General features: G+C 34.4%; 1 long non-coding RNA gene across 2 annotated transcripts; it reads right to left on the bottom strand.

Moving 5' to 3' along the window:
- Window positions 1–242: 242 nt before the first annotated feature.
- Window positions 243–5,448, bottom strand: LOC145101671 (uncharacterized). Of its 2 annotated transcripts, none has more exons than XR_013705754.1 (7): window positions 5,092–5,448; window positions 4,626–4,812; window positions 4,388–4,478; window positions 1,621–3,193; window positions 962–994; window positions 618–692; window positions 243–505 (listed from the first exon to the last, which is right to left on the bottom strand). It is a non-coding gene; the product is annotated as an uncharacterized LOC145101671 (long non-coding RNA). The 2 variants fall into 2 exon arrangements; XR_013705755.1 differs by having other exon boundaries at window positions 4,695–4,812.
- Between the last annotated feature and the right edge of the window lie 12,947 nt (window positions 5,449–18,395).

Below are 18,395 nucleotides of genomic sequence, written 5' to 3'. Positions count from 1 at the left end.
CTTGCATCATGATTCTTTTTAAGTCAATAAGAATTGAAAATTTGTTGAGTTACAATGGCGTTTTGCTTCCAGTTTTTTACAGAATAGGATCGTATACTTTGAGAAACTAACCGATTACAACATTTAAATTTCTTTGTGTTTGAATGTTATTTTTTTTACATAAAAACAAACATCATTATCCAAAAGTAAATAAAAACATACAATCAATGCAGATATATGCAATCATAAGCTGGGAACAATAATTAAAAAAATGCAAAAAAGTGTTTGACGAAGCCAAAGTCTTACATAAAGAAACAAAAAACCACATGATCAAAACATATAGACAGAAATAACATTGTACTTTAGAGTCCAAACCATGTGTAGCAATGTAATTTAAGAAGAGGTTGATCAAACTTTAGCAAATAAGCACCAGATTTTTTGAAACTTGGGCAACCTCATCAACTTGAGTCCAATCCATTTGAACTCAGATGCTCAAAAACCTTGTGTCAACCCATATGATGAAACGCTAGAAGAAATATATTAATCAAAAAGATAGAGAAGCATCATGAAATTATACTTGGTGAATGGATGAAGATGAAGATGAATATTTAAAATAAAAAATTAGGGTAACTGCTTACATGTTTAAATGCAGTGAAGGTGCACACCTTCAGTCACAAGGGTCAACCTATAATCAGTCAAATACACCTGATCACCTGCAATATCAACAAACAAACACAAGGTTTGAGAGACAAATTGGATAATCAAAACTGAGAAATAAAAAATGTTACAATACACCTGCGAAATAGTGTGTAAGTATGAGAGAGAGAGAGAGAGAGAGAGAGAGAGAGTGAGAGAGAGATGAAGTAACACGGGTAAATGAAATTATGCCAGCAAATAGCCATACTAAGCACAATTACTCATAAACTTAACATGAACATGATTAAAACAACTTGTAAACTTGAATTAAAAAAAATGAGATTACCACATTGGAAGTTGTATTACAAACGATCTTCGCCTGCAAGTAAGATCAGATACAAAACCATTAAATACAATAACTTAGGTAAGCCATGTCCGGTTCTTTAATCATAATGTAGGATCATTTGAATTACCATGTTCAAGATATAGAAAACCAGGAAAAGGTAAAGTACAACATGTAAAGTGAATCGAACTAAACCTACTAAATCTAGGTTCCTTACCAGCATCTTTACTTTTCATTTCCCTTCTCAACTCTCTCACATCACTCAACATTACACCAGAAGCATAAAGATTGGAAGAAAAAAAAAACTACTATCATTTTCAGGCTCTAAAGCAAAAATGTTCCAAAGATAAGATATAAAGATGAAAATTGGTAATTTAGTAATATCATGCGTCATTGATATGCAATTCATACATATGCACACCATAATTCATAGCAAAAAAAGAAAAATCATAGATCCGTTTCACTGGGGCATTTCCACAAACAGTTGGCATGCATTCTTTATCCATTAGAAACAAATCAGTACAAATAAGCAAGGGAATCGAAAAGTACCTTGAAACAGATTCTGAAGAAACCAAATCAAAACCCATATCACACAAAATTAAATTCTACAAAAGTACTGTATAAGATGATGAAGATTGGGAGGTTTGATTTTATAAACATACCTCTCTGTATTTCTCCTCCAGCCTCAACCAAGAATCCTTATCGTCACTCCCACTGAAAAGCCCCATCTCACCTCTCAACACGATTATGTAATTGAAACATCATATATTAGATACGTTTTATGAACAACTGAACCAGAGAACCCTTTAGGCTCTAAATGGTTCATCTTTTTGTTCATCTTCATCCAGATCTGAACACCTCTTTTAAAACCCTAGAGATAAAGAACAAAGATAAACTTGTGGCATTTGGTGGTATCGAACTCCAGGGTGGATGGGTTGCCGATAGAGGAGATATTAATGGTGGTTTTTATTAGTGTTCCTGCACAACACCGGTACGTAAAATGTGTCCAGATGCAAATAAAAAAAAAAAAAGCCGAATTGTTGTCGTGAATGCCAGAGAGAGACGAATATTAGGTTTCAGTTGGGTTTAATGGTGGGTCTTGAGTAGTGTGAGGTATATGCGGAGTGAGGTCATGGAACTGGTGGAGAGTGGTCGAACTGGTGGTGAGTGGTCTGATGGCTAATTGGAGTTAGAGAGAAGGAGACATGGTTGAGAGAAGGGGATGGTTAGGCCATGGGGTGTGGATTGGTTTTTCACGCGTAATGATGACGTGTAGGGGGTATTCACGCGTGAACACCGCCCCTCCACCGGTGAATGTGACGAAGTGTAGGGGTATTCACGCGTGAACACCGCCCCCCACCGGTGAATGTGACGCGGATTGGATTCTCTTATGGTTGTTCATGCTTTGATTGGGTGATTTTTTTTTACCGTTTTTTCCTTTCATTTTTTGACCGTTGCTTTTTATTAACAAAAAAAAAAACTTTTCAATTTATTTCATCTACTATATATACACAAACACATAAACAAACTAAACACATCTTTCTCTACAAATAATATCTCTCCACTATCTCATTTTCTCTCAAAAATATGGAGCAAAATCAAAATACATCTACCACTCCAAACACCCCAACAACCCCAACCACTCCAAATGATCAATATCAAGATTACATTCAAATGCTAACATCCCCAATCCAACATCAACCTCTATTTACCAACATTCCATTTCAACCAAACTACTTCCAACAACAATTACCACAATCTCAATTCCAAGGTTTTCAACAATTTCGACCCCAACAATTCGAAACACAACCATCTCAACAACTCCAAACACCACCATCTCAATAATTCCAAACACAACCATCTCAACAATTCCAAACACCACCATCTCAAGTCCCTTGTTCTTAATCCCCAACTATAAACTTGGACAACGACGAGGACGACCGAGTCGAAGAGACACAACCATCTAGGCATAGGAAATCAAAAGGAAAAGCTACAAATAGAAGAGGAACAACTTGGATCGAAGAGGAGGAGGAAGCTTTAGCTAAAGCTTGGATTTCTATATCGTGTGACTCAAGGACGGGCAACGCGCAAACGGGAACAAGTTTTTGGGTTCGTGTTTTAGATCATTTTCACTCGCTTTTGGGAAGGCAAACGGGTCGAACGTACGACGCGGTCAACGGAAAATAGCGTGAACTACGAGCGACGTGCACCAAGTTTAACGGCATATTTGAAAATCTGAAAAATATGCATAAAAGTGGTAGCAACAATTTCAATATTTTATCAACCGCATGCCAACAATTCAAAGTTACTCATATTTAAATGGTTCAGGTTTTTGTTGCCATTATCCTTATGAATATGTTGTTGCCATTTATGATATTAATCGCTGCAAGAATGTTTCTTATTGTTGAATAATATCTAATACTCTATTCTTGTCTGCAAATATAGAAATTAGAAAGTAACTGGATTTTCAACTCCACCAAGAAACCCATTAAACAATGTAAGTGAAACCATATTTGGTGATGCATTAAAGCAATTGTTAAGATGCCAAAGCACCTACAATACAAGTGTTAAACTGTTACAAAAACCTCATAAATATTGATAACCATTACATTAGTCATTTGACCAACCAAATATTTCTATCATGAACCTCATTCGAAAATATTTATTCAATTGTCATATAAATGCATCTACATGGTTTTTTATTTCTATAAATCGAATCAACATCACTACCTTTCTAGGTTTGGTTACAGAAAATTATATCAAACCTACAAAATTCTTTTTCATCATCACAGACAAACCTATGAACAAAATTCCAGCCTACCAAACACTAAACCACAAAAAATGGACATACAAACACAAGTGAATACTAAAATCATCTAATGGTAATTTAAAGCATGCAGATCACAATACTTTTAAGAGGAGACTAACACTTTGTACACAAATTTATCTATGAGATGAAGAGGTATGTGCACTCCAAAAAAACCAAAAATGTCTATCAAATCACAATAAACAAATGGATTGACAACATATAGTTGGTATCATGATTAAGAGAACTATCCATGGTGTTGTTTTCCTCCTTTTCCCCTGCCACTCAACTATTAGGTGCTAAACTCCAACATTTCCTATAATACTTGACTGGAATTATATGCCATGGCCCAACATAAAGACGATTTTAGGAGCACACCAAATTACCAGGTTCATTCACTTTTAGAGTATCAAAAAAATAAACTAAAGGTGAATCCAAAAGAAGAAAATAATTTAAAATTTTTGGGTTTACTTGACAAAGTCAAATGATTTTGAATCCAATTCCAGAAATTGGAGAAGGATTTAAATCTTGCTTCACCCTAGACACTAAATCCCAAAACCAGACAAATTTCATAGGTCCTTTCGTTGAATGTATTGTTTTTACAGGTTCAAATAAAATCATACCTACATAAAGGCCAATGTTTTGTTGTTAGCTGAACAAAAACCATACATATACATTGGAGATGAACACCTGGAATGAACTAAATAGACGCACCTGAAAATTAGAACAAATTGCAGATATTGTTGGCAGATATTCAGTAATTTTAACATTTTGAAAGTAAAAGTAATGATTTTTATAAACATGTATGCCAATGTATCCTAAAAAAGTAAAACTTTAAGCCATAATCAAATAAATACGCACCTGTATGATTAATTTTATAAATTGGCGAAGAATAAAAAGAGGGGAAACAGAGATAATGGTGGTGTAAACCTGAGAAATGGTGTGGTGGTGATGATGAGGGGAACTACAGGTATGTGTGTTGAAAATGGCGGCTGATGAAGGATTTGGTGGTGTTGAAGATAATGGCTATTGGGGATCTTCATAAAACCTACAATCAAACCAAAGATAAAATCAATGAATAAATGAACTGATTAATAACGGAAGGAGAGATGGCGAAGAGAGAATAAAACCCAAAATGGGTTGGTAGTGATTTTAATAGTGGCGTGACTTTGAAAGGGATTGAAAGAAGGGGAAAAACATTCAGATGAAAAAAAACCACCAATTCCTTTTCTACAATGAAAAATCATCATAAACCACGCATCCAATAGAAAAACGTTTAAAACAACACAAAAGACTCTTTTATCCAACAAAAATCATCGATACAAACCTAGAGATGGTTGGGATTGATTGTGGTTGTGGCTCTTTGGGCTTTTTTTATAGAGAGGGGTGGAGGGGCACTATCACTGACTCAAAAAATTCATAGTCAAGGAACAGGGGGCTCTGAGAGCTCTAAGCTAGGCTATTTACGGAGATTATAGCGAGAGAGATGAATGAGTTTGTGGTGGTCTCCGATTAATGAGTTTGAAAATTGTGGTGGCTAGGGTTTCTCATTGCACTGATGGTCAGGGAGGGTGCCCAGGTGACAAAGATGGAGTGGGGTATGGGTAATAGATTTTGGTGGTCTCCGATTGAGGGGGGAAAGAGGAGAACGCATATGGTTGAGTGTCAAGTGATAGCGGTGTGATAGAAGTGTAGTGGTGTGACGGTAGGAATGGCAATGGGGCGGGTTCGGGGCGGGGCATGGATTCCCAAACCCGCCCCGATAATTTTCGGGTATCTTATCGGGGCGCCCCATTGGGTTTCGGGTTTCCCCGTCGGGTTTTGGGTATCTTATCGGGTTTACAACAATTGATAACGAAATCTTTATTCTCTTTTAGGGTACCCCAATGTTTTATAAAATATACATGTTCTAGCGACTCTTTTAAATTAAAAACATGATGCATCATTTTAATAAAATAAACTGGACATTATATTAAAAATTATTTGATTTAAGTTTTGTTTAATACGTCAAAACACATAAAAATGATCATTAACACCAGATTGTTAATAACTTAAAAAATTGTCCACAATAAGTATTTTATATTTGAAGGCGTACAATTAACCGCAAAAATTTTTGAACATTATATATATATATATATATATATATATATATATATATATATATATATATATATATATATAATCGGGGCGGGGCGGGTCGGGGAGAGGATAACCCACTCCCTACCCCGAACCCGATAAAAAACCCGATAACGACCCGTTACCCGACCCGAAATGATCGGGTTTCGGTTTCCCCATCGGGTTCGGGATTTTTTGCCATCCCTATGTGACGGTTGTGTTGTGATACAGATGGCGACGGTGGGTGTTTGGCTAATCTTTTTAAAAGCTAAAAGTCTTTTTAGAAAAAGTTGCAAAAAGTCAGAATTCTGTAACTTTTTCAAAAAGTTTATTTTTTTTTATATAAAAAAGTAGCTTTTACAAGATTATCAAACATCTTTTGTCTTTCTATCTTTTCCTAAAAGCTAAAACATGTTTTAAAAGATAAAACAAAAGTCTTTTTAGAAAAAGTTGCAAAAAGTCAGAATTCTGTAACTTTTCCAAAAAGTTTATTTTTTCTTATATAAAAAGTAGCTTTTACAAGATTATCAAACATCTTTTGTTTTTCTATCTTTTCCTAAAAGCTAAAAGATGTTTTAAAAGATAAAACAAACATCCCGTGGTGGAATCGATGGTGTGTGGTGGTGTTGGTCATAGGTTATGGAGAAAAAGGAGAGAGGCGACTGAGTTAAAGACGTAGACGGTGAATGGAGAAGAGTAGAGGTATTATATAAATGGCCAGAGGTATAGCATTAAAAGGCTGAAGATATGGTGAAATGGTGAGAAGGTCGTTGGACGAGATAAGGAATGAAATCAGGTCAAAAGTCATACGTATACATATGTTGACCAAATAAGAAGCAATGCATAAACTTATTGTACATGATGCTTTAAGGTGTTATACCTCTTAAAATTCAGCAAAACATGGTAAATGTTTTATATATATATATATATATATATATATATATATATATATATATATATATATATATATCTTAGCCGTTTACCCGCGTCAAGCGACGGGTGCAAATAGTTTTTTCAGAAATTAGTTTCTAAATGCGATTAGTTTTTTGTGCAAATAGTTTACTACACCAAATAAACATGTGTGTTAAGAACTCGATTCAATGCAATCTTAAAACTATCAACGCACCCTTGTAATGTGGTGTATAGTGGAACTCGGAAGAGAGGGGAGAGAGGGAACGTAAAATAGTTACATTTCAATGATAAAATTCATTTCATCATTTATTTGTATTTTAGATGTATGCTCCTTTTATAACTAAGCTTCCTAGGCTAACTCAAGCTTAACATTTGACATATGTTTTTATATTTTCTACACTATTTTTTTTAACCATCTTAATAAAAGAAGTTTGAAATCTAATAATTGTTATTTTTATATTATAAAAATAATAAAACTTTATATTTAAAATGTGAATTTTACATAAATAACTATAGTTGTTACAACGTATGCGGTTTTAAATTTTTAATATTGAAAATTTTTGTATACAAAATAACATATTTGATTCAACTTAAAATACATTTTAATACTTGAACTAACATATTGAAATATAAATCGAATGAAATGATTTAAACAAAGAAGTTGATGCATATCATGTCCAAACAAATATGAAACCATCTTACTATCTCTTTACTGAATTTCGGTTCCCTCTTCTGTTTTGTAAAAAGAAAAATATACAAAAGGAAACTAATTATATACATTCTAAATAAAAATAACAACACTAAAGTTCCAGAACCATGAAAATTAAAACGTAGGTATGAAATTTGCATCAACTGTTAGATGACATAAGACAATATTCATTAACTTTAATCTTTTTAAAATAAATCAAATATATATTAAAAAAAAAAACTCAAATAAACAATAAAGAAAACAAACAACACTTTCAACATATTTACAAAATGCATACATGTACATTTTTCTTATGGTGATGCTGGTAAACGATTTGTGCCAAAGGGAATAACATAAGTTCATAGATCCTGATAAGAACCTGTAGGAAGTTGCAGTTTTCCTTGGTGGTATCTGCACAAAGACAATAGTATATAATTAATAGTTTCAACAACATTAAAATACAATTCAAAGATGATACAAAGTTTATGAAATAAATAACTTAAGAAATAAATTCACTGGTGTATAAGATGCTCATAACATTTTTATGTTTTCAGGCTGCTTTGATGATAGACTACATTAAATACCATTGTATCAGCATTCCTTTCATCAACATTAAGACCTTGTTTTTTTCACCATTAAGTGATATCTAAATCTATGATTCCTTTCATCAACATTAAAACTTTAATTTTCGAATTTTTTTTTATTAAATTGATACCAATCTAATGTCCAATTATCTAGTAATACACAGAAATTATCGGTAATTAGTTATAATAAAATAAAAATGAATAAATTTTGTATATAAAAATCCAAGAGTTTGACTTTAAAACAACTTTTACCTACTATACAATTAAATGTTGCAGCCTTAATACAACTGCAAGCACCATCCAGTCTACATAAATGGATAACTATCTCATAAAAACATAAATGAAACAACTTACGGTAAAAACACAAACAAACAACCAAATATAAAACTTACCAAATGGTACAATAATTTGGTGTGGCAACATTAAAAACAACGTGAAAGTGACATTCTCACTTTTCTCGTCCCATTGATCTATCTACATACAAACACCAACTCAATTACCAATGGAAATAACTTTATAGTTTGATAAAAGTATATAAATAACAAGAATACCCTTTAGAAACTACCAAAGAACAAATTAGCAAATTTGGAAACCATGTTCCACAAATGGAATATAAAAATCTGATTATTATGAATTTCATAGGTTAGACATCAATATTTGTAACCAATAAGTTGAGATGTTAAAAATATGGATTAAATTATAAGATAATTAACCAAAATTATACATGTTGTCAGGTCTTCGGTAAGCGTTTTCTCCAAGAGGTTCCTCACTTGACAATAGCCAAAAAAAAGACAATAATGCACTTTGTTCTTATTTTTGCACCAAACCAACTTGCCCATGCCTACCAGAGTGATGATAACTTATATAAGCCAGCCGAAAATCATCACATATGATATTTACCAGAAAAAGACCACAATGCCCTTTATTTCTAACCCACTTGTTTTATTTGAACAAAATACCCAAAGATGTTACAAAATGAAAACCAACAAAAAAATATCTACGAATAAAATGTAAATATGCCTAATTGAATTCCTAAGGCAGCAGAAAGTCAAAAGCCTCTCAATTTAACTCACCATTAAATTCGTCCATATGGTCTTTTTGTGGGGTTTCACTAAATCAGCCAAAAAATATACACAAAAGGATTGCAACCTTAAAATCAAAATAACAAAGGTGTATAGAACTATGTAACATTTATCAAAGAAAAATACCATTTTTGTTCAGAAGCTTTGATATTAGCCTCTAGACATCAAACAACGTGATTATCATCATCTGCAAATTCAGGGCGGGCTCCTGAGCTTTGAGTAGGCCTTACTTCAAAAAAAAATCATATTTCTAGGAAATATAAATCAAAAAGTCAAAGAAAATACACCTTAATACACCATCTGCACATTTACTTGGGCTAACCTGTATCATAAATCAAATATGTAAAGTTTTGAAAACAAGAATGCAAAACAAATAACCAAAATAACTCTTTGATTAGTTGGAAAATCACTCAAAACCAATGTTTTTACAATGTGTTCTCATAATCATAAACTCGATTATGGACACGTATATATAGCCTAACATACCAACTTGTATTAGACTAAGAAACTTATGACCAACTTGCCATAAACTAAACTTTCCATAAATTAGATTGTTTGGTCTCCAAGTCCTCATCGACTTAGGATTCCAACAATCACCCCCGAATCTCTAAGTTGAGGATAATTCTTGCACGCCAAGCAATGCTCTCATCTCTGCGAACCTTATTCGAGCTAAGGCCTTTGTAAGTGGATCTGCTCGTTGCTTATCTCCTGAAACATGCTCAACAATCACTTGCTCATTTTCAACACGTTCTCAAATGAAGTGGAATCGAGTGTGAATGTGCTTGCTTCTTCCATGAAAGACAGGATTCTTTGACAATGCTATTGCTGATTTGTTGTCTATGCGAATCAGCACCTTCTGTTTCTTCATTCCTGTCAGCTCAGCCAATAACTCCCTTAACCAAACCGCCTGACACGCAGCTGCAGTAGCTGCCATGAACTCTGCTTCACATGATGACAATGCTACTGTATCTTGCTTTTGGGAGCACCAAGTGATAGGTGAGTCACAAAGGTCGAAGACATGCCCTGTTGTACTTCTGCCATCATCAATATCCACATTGTGACTACTATCACTGTAACCTATCAAGCTCATATTTTTACTTCGTTTGTATACAATCCCAAAAGATGGAGTACCACACAAGTAACGAAGAATTTGCTTAATAGCGCGTGCATGAGATTCTCTTAGGCTTTGCATATAACGACTAACTACTCCAACCGAATATGCTAAATCTGGACGCGTGTGTAAGAGATATCGTAAGCAACCTACTATTTTTCGATAATAGGTAGCTTCAACTTCTGGTTCATCTTTAGCTTTTGACAACTTTAGTCCTGGCTCCATCGGACATTGAGTTGCATTACACTCTTGCATGCCTGCCTCTTTTAGAATCTTCATAGCATAACTCTCTTGCTTCACCTTTACACAACCATTTTCTTGCAATACTTCAATACCCAAGTAGCAAGTTAGTTCACCAAGGTCTGACATTTCAAACTGTAATGCCATTAGTCTCTTGAATTGGTTTATAAACTCTAATCTTGTTCCCGTTACGAACAAATCATCTACATAAACCGCAACTATTATGTACTCTCCATTTGCAACCTTTCTATAAACCGCATTTTCTTGCATGCACCGTTTAAAAACCATATTTTTCAACGTGTTATTAAGCTTCAAATTTCATGCTCTTGGAGATTGTCGGAGACCGTACAACGCTTTTGCCAATTTGTATACTTTTGTTTCTTCACCTTGCTTCACGAAACCTTCCGGTTGGCAAACGTACACTTCTTCCTTTAAATCTCCAAATAAAAATGCAGTTTTTACATCTAAGTGATGAATCTTCCATCCGTTCCCGGCTGCGAGAGCAATCAATAATCTTATTGTCTCAAGTCGAGCTACTGGCGCGAATACTTCATCAAAATCAATGCCTTGCTCTTGTACATAGCTTTTTGCTACTAGACGCGCTTTGTACCTTGTAATCACACCATTTGTATTTCTTTTAATTTTATACAACCATCTTAACCCGATAGGCTTAATATCTTTAGGCGGAGGAACTAATTTCCAAGTATTATTTTTCTCGATGGAGTCAATTTCGGCCTTCATTGCATCGAGCCAATTCTTGTTCACTTTGGCTTCCTTAAAGTTCTTCGGTTCTTCATCGAATGAAAACATTAAATGATCCACATCTAGCTCGTAGTCATTTAATCTTCTTGGCAACACTGAAGTTCGAGTGGACCGCCGAAGTGGGACAAAACTTGCATCATTATTTTGATCATCAACAGGTTGTGATGGGCTGCCATCATCACTATAAGTGTCATTGGTTTGAGCGGTTTGTGCCGGATCAGTGAACTGTTCGGTTTTTGTTGCAGTTGGGCTCGAACCACCATTATCTTGGGTTGCTTGACCATTACTCCACAAGACCGTAAATGTACCCGGTCCATTTCCATCTTGATTATTGGGTTCATTATTCCATTGCCATGTCTTATTTTCATCACACATTACATGGGCACTAATAATAATTTTATTTTCTCGCGGTTTATATAACCGAAATCCTCCCGAATTGGGTTCCTTTCCAAAATATACCAACGGTCGTGACCTATCATCAAGCTTCTTCAAGTGTTTAGAGACTACTCTTTCATATGCAACACAACCAAATACTTTCAAGTCTTCAAGATTTGGTTTTTCACCATAAAATTTCTCGAATGGTGTAGCACCTATCAATGCTCGAGTAGGTGTACGATTTATGATAAACGTTGCATGTCATACCGCTTCGCCCCAAAAGTGGTTTGGAATATCTTTTGCTTTCATTAGGCACCGTGTCATCTCGAGTAGCGTCCGATTTCTCCGTTCGACTATACCGTTTTGTTGAGGTGCATAAGGAGCCGTCAACATACGTGAAATCCCTTCTTCATCACAAAAACGATTCAACTCGGTTGATGTGAATTCTCCACCTCTATCCGTATGGAAAGTCTTGATCTCTTTACCGGTTCATTTTTCAATTGATATCTTGAATCTTTTAATAATCCCGGATGCATCACTTTTGTGCTTCAAAAGAAAAGACCACATATATCTAGAATAATCATCAATAAGAACTAGAATATAAATATTAACCGCTTGGGTGGGGGGATCAACCGGTCCACAAATATCTCCATGCACCATCTCGAGAATATCTGTAGCTCTATAATTAGTTTTCTTTGCAAACGACTGCTTTGTTTGTTTTCCAAACATGCAAGATTCACAAAGTTAGTTTTGATGTTGGATTGCCGGTATCCCTTTAGCTAGCTTGTGCATCAAGTTTATCGCGCCAAAATTAATGTGGCCAAGTCGCGCGTGCCATAACCAAGCTTCATCATTAAACTTGGCTTGTAAGCAATGTGGTTTTCCAACTTTTAACTTTATTTTATAGAGTCGGTTTGTGCTTCTCGGGACTTTCATAAGTAATCTTCCGTCTCCATCTCTCATGGTTAGGAAATCACCTCGCATCCGAATATCACAACCGGCTATTGTAGATTGCCCGAGGCTAATAACATTGCTACGAAGTGATGGGATATAATAAATATCTTTCATTAATTTTTGCTCACCACTTTTCCCTTCGAACAAAATTGACCCTTTTCTTTTAATGCTAACACACGATCCATCTCCAAATCTCACTCTACCCGTTATGTTTTTATTTAATTCAGAAAAATAAGAGTAGTTTCCGGTCATGTGGTTACTCGCACCATTATCTAAGTACCAAATTCCGTCTTCATCGGCATTTGCTTCAACTTTTGGAGGGATATATTTGTCTTCATTCAAAAACAATCCACACCCCCTTAAACCGAACTCGGTTCCCGCTGCGTCTGCCCCACAGCGAAACACTACGGATTTCTTGAAACCGACTCTCAAACCGGCACAGTCTTCACCTCGCTCTGATACCAATTAAAGTTTTGAAAACAAGAATGCAAAACAAGTAACCAAAATAACTCTTTGATTAATTGGAAAATCACTCAAAACCAATGTTTTTACAATGTGTTCTCATAATCATAAACTCGATTATGGACACGTATATATAGCCTAACATACCAACTTGTATTAGACTAAGAAACTTATGACCAACTTGCCATAAACTAAACTTTCCATAAATTAGATTGTTTGGTCTCCAAGTCCTCATCGACTTAGGATTCCAACAATATGAAGGTAAGCATGTAACCAATTTAGAAAACGAAAATGATTTAACCCCATCTTTTTAATTGATATGACCTGCGTAAGAGAATGAACACAAAGTTAAGAGAAAAATCACACACTGTGGATCTGTGATATATAACTACATATATATATATATATATATATATATATATATATATATATATATATATATAGAGAGAGAGAGAGAGAGAGAGAGAGGATCATATATGACCAACAAATATTGTGTGAATGTGTGACCAATTGTGGTCCAATCAATATAGAGGAGTAATTTTGGCATTTTGGCATATGACATTTATTTTCCATTATTAAATATGTTATCTATTTTGAATGAATAAGATTTTCGTTTGAATAAGTCAACTCTTTCATTTTTTCAGCATATACACGATCAGTTATAGTAATAACCACAAAGTCACTGTAAATGCTTTTATTAATCGTAAGAGGAAAACCTCTTATATTCTTAAAGAATGTCGTTCATATTAGGTCGTATGTATATTTTCAATTGATTGTCTTGGTATGCAAATATACTCTTAAAGAATTTATAAACCTAATTTTTAAATCATTATAAAAGAATAAAACTCTTAATTAATATAACATAATCATTGAAATCCAGAAAGTTGAGTTTATAGCTTTTTTTATGTATACTTTTCGTACACATGCATAACAATCAACTAATTCCTTGAGAATCACAGATGTATTATGGTTATACATTCACATAAGTTTTCACATACGTACATTTATTTAACAATCACTTTATTCTTTAAGAATCATTTTACTTCTACTAAGAATAAAAAACAACATTGATTCTACTAAAATCATTTGGTTCTTCAAGAATCACTTAATTCTTCTTCTAGACTTAATGGTGCACCAGATTTATAAAATTGCAAATTTTGATTTAAAATTCTTCTAAATAAATGACATGCATTCTTCAAGAATGTTTCATTCTCAAAAGAATCTCTTAAACCCCATTCTTTTAGAATGCATTAGTAATTTTTCAGAATATATCAAAAAAATTATATTTTGATTTATATTAAGTTTTATATGATTCTCAAAAGAATATGTCAATTTTGTATTCCGAATAATTATTATTTGGTAGAAATTGTTATTATTTATAATATATGAGGTCTCATTTTATAAAAATGTTCAATTCTCAAAAGAATCTCTTAAATGGACATGCATTCTTCAAGAATGCTTAATTATAAAAAAAAAATATTCAATGAAGTCTTTTCTAATTAAAGTGACACTACGTTTTTTAATATAATCAATTTAAGTAATTTAATTAACGATAATAATGTATGTTGAAATTTTAAATTATAAGGTAATTAAGTATTTAATTAAATTCCCACCAAATTAGGAAATAAATAACGCATGTTTCTTATTTTGGGTTTAGTTTTAAAAACTGATTATTAAAGTTCATATATATTTACGATCATGCCACTGAGTCTCAAACCATAGATCGTTTCAATCGGACGTTCCACATTTGGTCACACATTCACACAATATATGAAAATTCATATTTAATCCTAACCCTATATATATATATATATATATATATATATATATATATATATATATATATATATATATAATTAGGTTCAAATGTTTTCACTATCTACTGTGTGTCTGTATGATTGATTCTGGACCAATCATTTTAGTTATTTTAAGAAAGTAATTAATGCTTATTAAATGCTGAAGATGTAATTAATACCTATTATATCTTCAACATGTAATATGCATTAATTACTTTCTTAAAATAACTAAAATGATTGGTCCATAATCAGTCATACATGCACACAATAGATAGTGAAAACAAAATAACCTAACCCTATATATATATATATATATATATATATATATATATATATATAGAGAGAGAGAGAGAGAGAGAGAGGCTGACATTGATATCCTTAGGTTTCGCCTGTTTTGGATCTATTTTGATACCAAAATAAAATTAAACAAAAAAAATGAATTAACCTGAAGAACTAACAATGTTACATATTGAATGGTGATCCTCCAGAAATTCTCTTTGGATCCTAGCAGAGGCAACTGGCGGCAACTACGTGTAGCATGGAAGACATGGTGGCGTGATTATTGTGGTCCTCAGTTGTAGTATGTTGCAGGAAATGGGCATTGGTGATCATGGTGGTGGTGATTAGCTGATCTGGTAATAGCTAGGGCTTTATCGTGAGAGAAAATAGAGTGAAATGGAAAGGAGTTGGGATTCCAAATTCAAAAAGAACTGAATCATACGTTTGGGAAATTTTCAAAATTTTAAATCCAAAACCGAAATTGTAAGGATGACTGAGAAAATATGTGATCCCTGTGCAAGGCCATCTGACCATTGCCATGAGATCCTTCTTGCCTGACCCGTTTCTGAGTGTATATGGCTTCGAGATAAATCACAAGGTGGAAACTTATAATCGATTCATAAGATTTAAGTTAGGAATTCGATGCCAGAGAGTGGTGGTGGGTTATGGTGGAGACAATGGTGTATGGTGGTGAAGGTCGCCTGGTAAGGAAGAGAGAATGATAAGAGTGGTGGTTGTGGTGGCTTCTCTGTGTAAGTCAATAAATTACAAAATTACTCTATGAAAATTGCTAATTTTGGATTTAAGTGTATGTTTCTTATATGGCTGTAACAGGCAATGATGTTCTCATGTCCATTGAAAATCTAACAAGGCTTGTTCACTTGGATTTATGTGGTTGTTCAATCTTTGACACTTTCATTTGTCAAAACAGTCCGAATCATTGGAGGAAGTTCTTTATCCAAGTTACACCTGACAGCCGAGTCCCTCTAGGCATTGTCAAGGTTCTGGTGCCAACAATGCTATAGTTTATATGTTTTCATATTCCATAGCTTTTCCCTGTTGGATTTGTGGCAGTTTTTATTTTTTAAGAGGGAGATAAAACATAGAAGGGATATGTGAAATGATCAAAATACCCTTTATATGCCTTGCACATGATCCAAGGCGTTTAATTGCAACACAACTGGTGTTAGGTCAAAGGGACCAAAGGTGCAATGAAACTACAAAATAGAGACGAAATCTGAAACAAATGAATCGTACGGACTAAACATGTCGCATATTAGAAACCACAGCCTTAGGAAAGGACACCTGTATTCCAGGGATTTTATGAAGAACCGACATTCAAAGGTTGGTCTTGGCTAGGCTGTTCATCACCTGTACTAGGCATGTCATGCTCAGTATACCAAAGAATGGTAAATAGACCTGATGTGAATTGACACTCTCCTTGTCTTTGATAATGTATGGCAAGTCTTCACGAGGTTCTGACCACCATGAGGATGTTTCGTCAAATACAACATTTCAAGACACAGAACACTTTCTCATAGATAGGTCATAACACCTCCAACCTTTCCTTTCACTGTCATATCCAACAAACACACACTTGTTCGCTTTTTTCTCCAACTTGTGTTGATCTGAACTGGGAATAAACACAAAGCAGACACACCTGAAAACACGAAAATAGCTTACATTAAGCTTGATTTTCAGCAACTGCTCATATGGTGACACATATTTCATTTGTTATTGAGGGACCTGGTTGATTACATATGCAGCTGTTTGCATGGCTTCTGCCCAATATTGCCTAGGAATGTTTTTGGCATGCACCATGCTCCCACACACTTCAGCCAAGTGTCTGTTCTTACGTTCTGAGAAACCGTTTTGTTGCGGGGTATTAAGATAGGTCAATTGTCTTCTGATCTTGCACTCATCCAAGTAATCTGTGAACGCCTGAGACCGATACTCACCACCGTTATCTGTCTGCAACATCCCAACTTTATGGCCGATTAATTTTTCAGCTTCCATTTTAAAGAGTTTGAACTTATTCAAGGCTTCACTGTTTTCCTTCATAAAGAACACCCAAAGAAATCTTGAAAATCATCTATGAATGTAATCATATACCTCATACCTCCAATGGATGTTTGCGTCACAGGTCCAAATACATCACTGTGGACTAGTTCCAAATAGGGATGAGAATTTGGCCCGAAAACCCGAACCAAACCGAAAACCGAATCGAACCGAACCGAATTAGACCCGAACAAGCAATTTGATTCGGTTTTCGGGTAATTAAATAAGTCTTATTCGGTTTTCGGGTTATTCGGTCCGGGTTACCCGAATAAGGGCTTATTCAGTCCAAATGGACCGAACCGAATATGAAAAGTCACATTTTTTTTCCCACCTGCACGATTGCTTATTCGGTCTTGTGTTCTATCAATCGTTACCTAAAATACCCACGTAATGTTTAATGTTTAACTTATATACTTATAGATAGTTTTTTAGGTGTTTTGGATGTTTAATGTTTAGTGTTTAATATGTTTCTTAATAACTATATCTTAAGATTGTGGTGGTTGGATTTTACATTTTATATATCAAGAATAGTTAATCCGTGTTATTTGTGTTTATCATAAGCTACAAAATTCATACAAAATATAATATTTATAATCTTATTGTAAATGTTATTTGGGTTATTCGGCTCCTTAATCATCTTGTACATGTTATTTGGGTTATTCGGGTCGGAACCGAACCGAACCGAACCGAACCCGTATTGCTTATTTGGTTCGGTTTTCGGTTCATACAATTACCCTTATTCGGTTTTCGGTTTATTCGGGTTCGGGTCGGTTCGGTTCCGACCCGAATAACATCCCTAGTTCCAAAGGTTTTTTTGATTTGTAGCTTGAAGAATGGAACACTAGTTGGTGGGATTTACCGAATTGACATCTGGAACATACTACATCTTTAACAACTGGTAATTTGGGCAACCCTGCAACCAATTGATTAGGCATCATCAATTTCAGCTTAGAATAGCTCACATGCCCTAACCGTGAGTGCCAAAGGTCAACACTTTTGAGTATTCTAGGTCTTTTCTATGTAGGCAGCCTTTGCAGAAAGTACATACACTGTGTCTCGTCGCCTACCACTGAGAACAAGAACCAATGATGTCTCAAATTCATCGAACACGCTCACTTGGTCCGGTCCAAACAGCATGCATTTCCCAACAAAAGTTACTTATGGAACAGAGAACAAGTTCTTTCCCTTCCCTGGAACATGACAGACATCTTCC

This window comes from Lactuca serriola, chromosome 4, assembly GCF_051521515.1.
Source record: "Lactuca serriola cultivar US96UC23 chromosome 4, Lser_US96UC23_V15, whole genome shotgun sequence".
Classification (NCBI taxonomy): domain Eukaryota; kingdom Viridiplantae; phylum Streptophyta; class Magnoliopsida; order Asterales; family Asteraceae; genus Lactuca; species Lactuca serriola.
The sequence above is the reverse complement of the archived record's forward strand: the minus strand, read 5'-3'. Positions and strand labels throughout refer to the sequence as shown.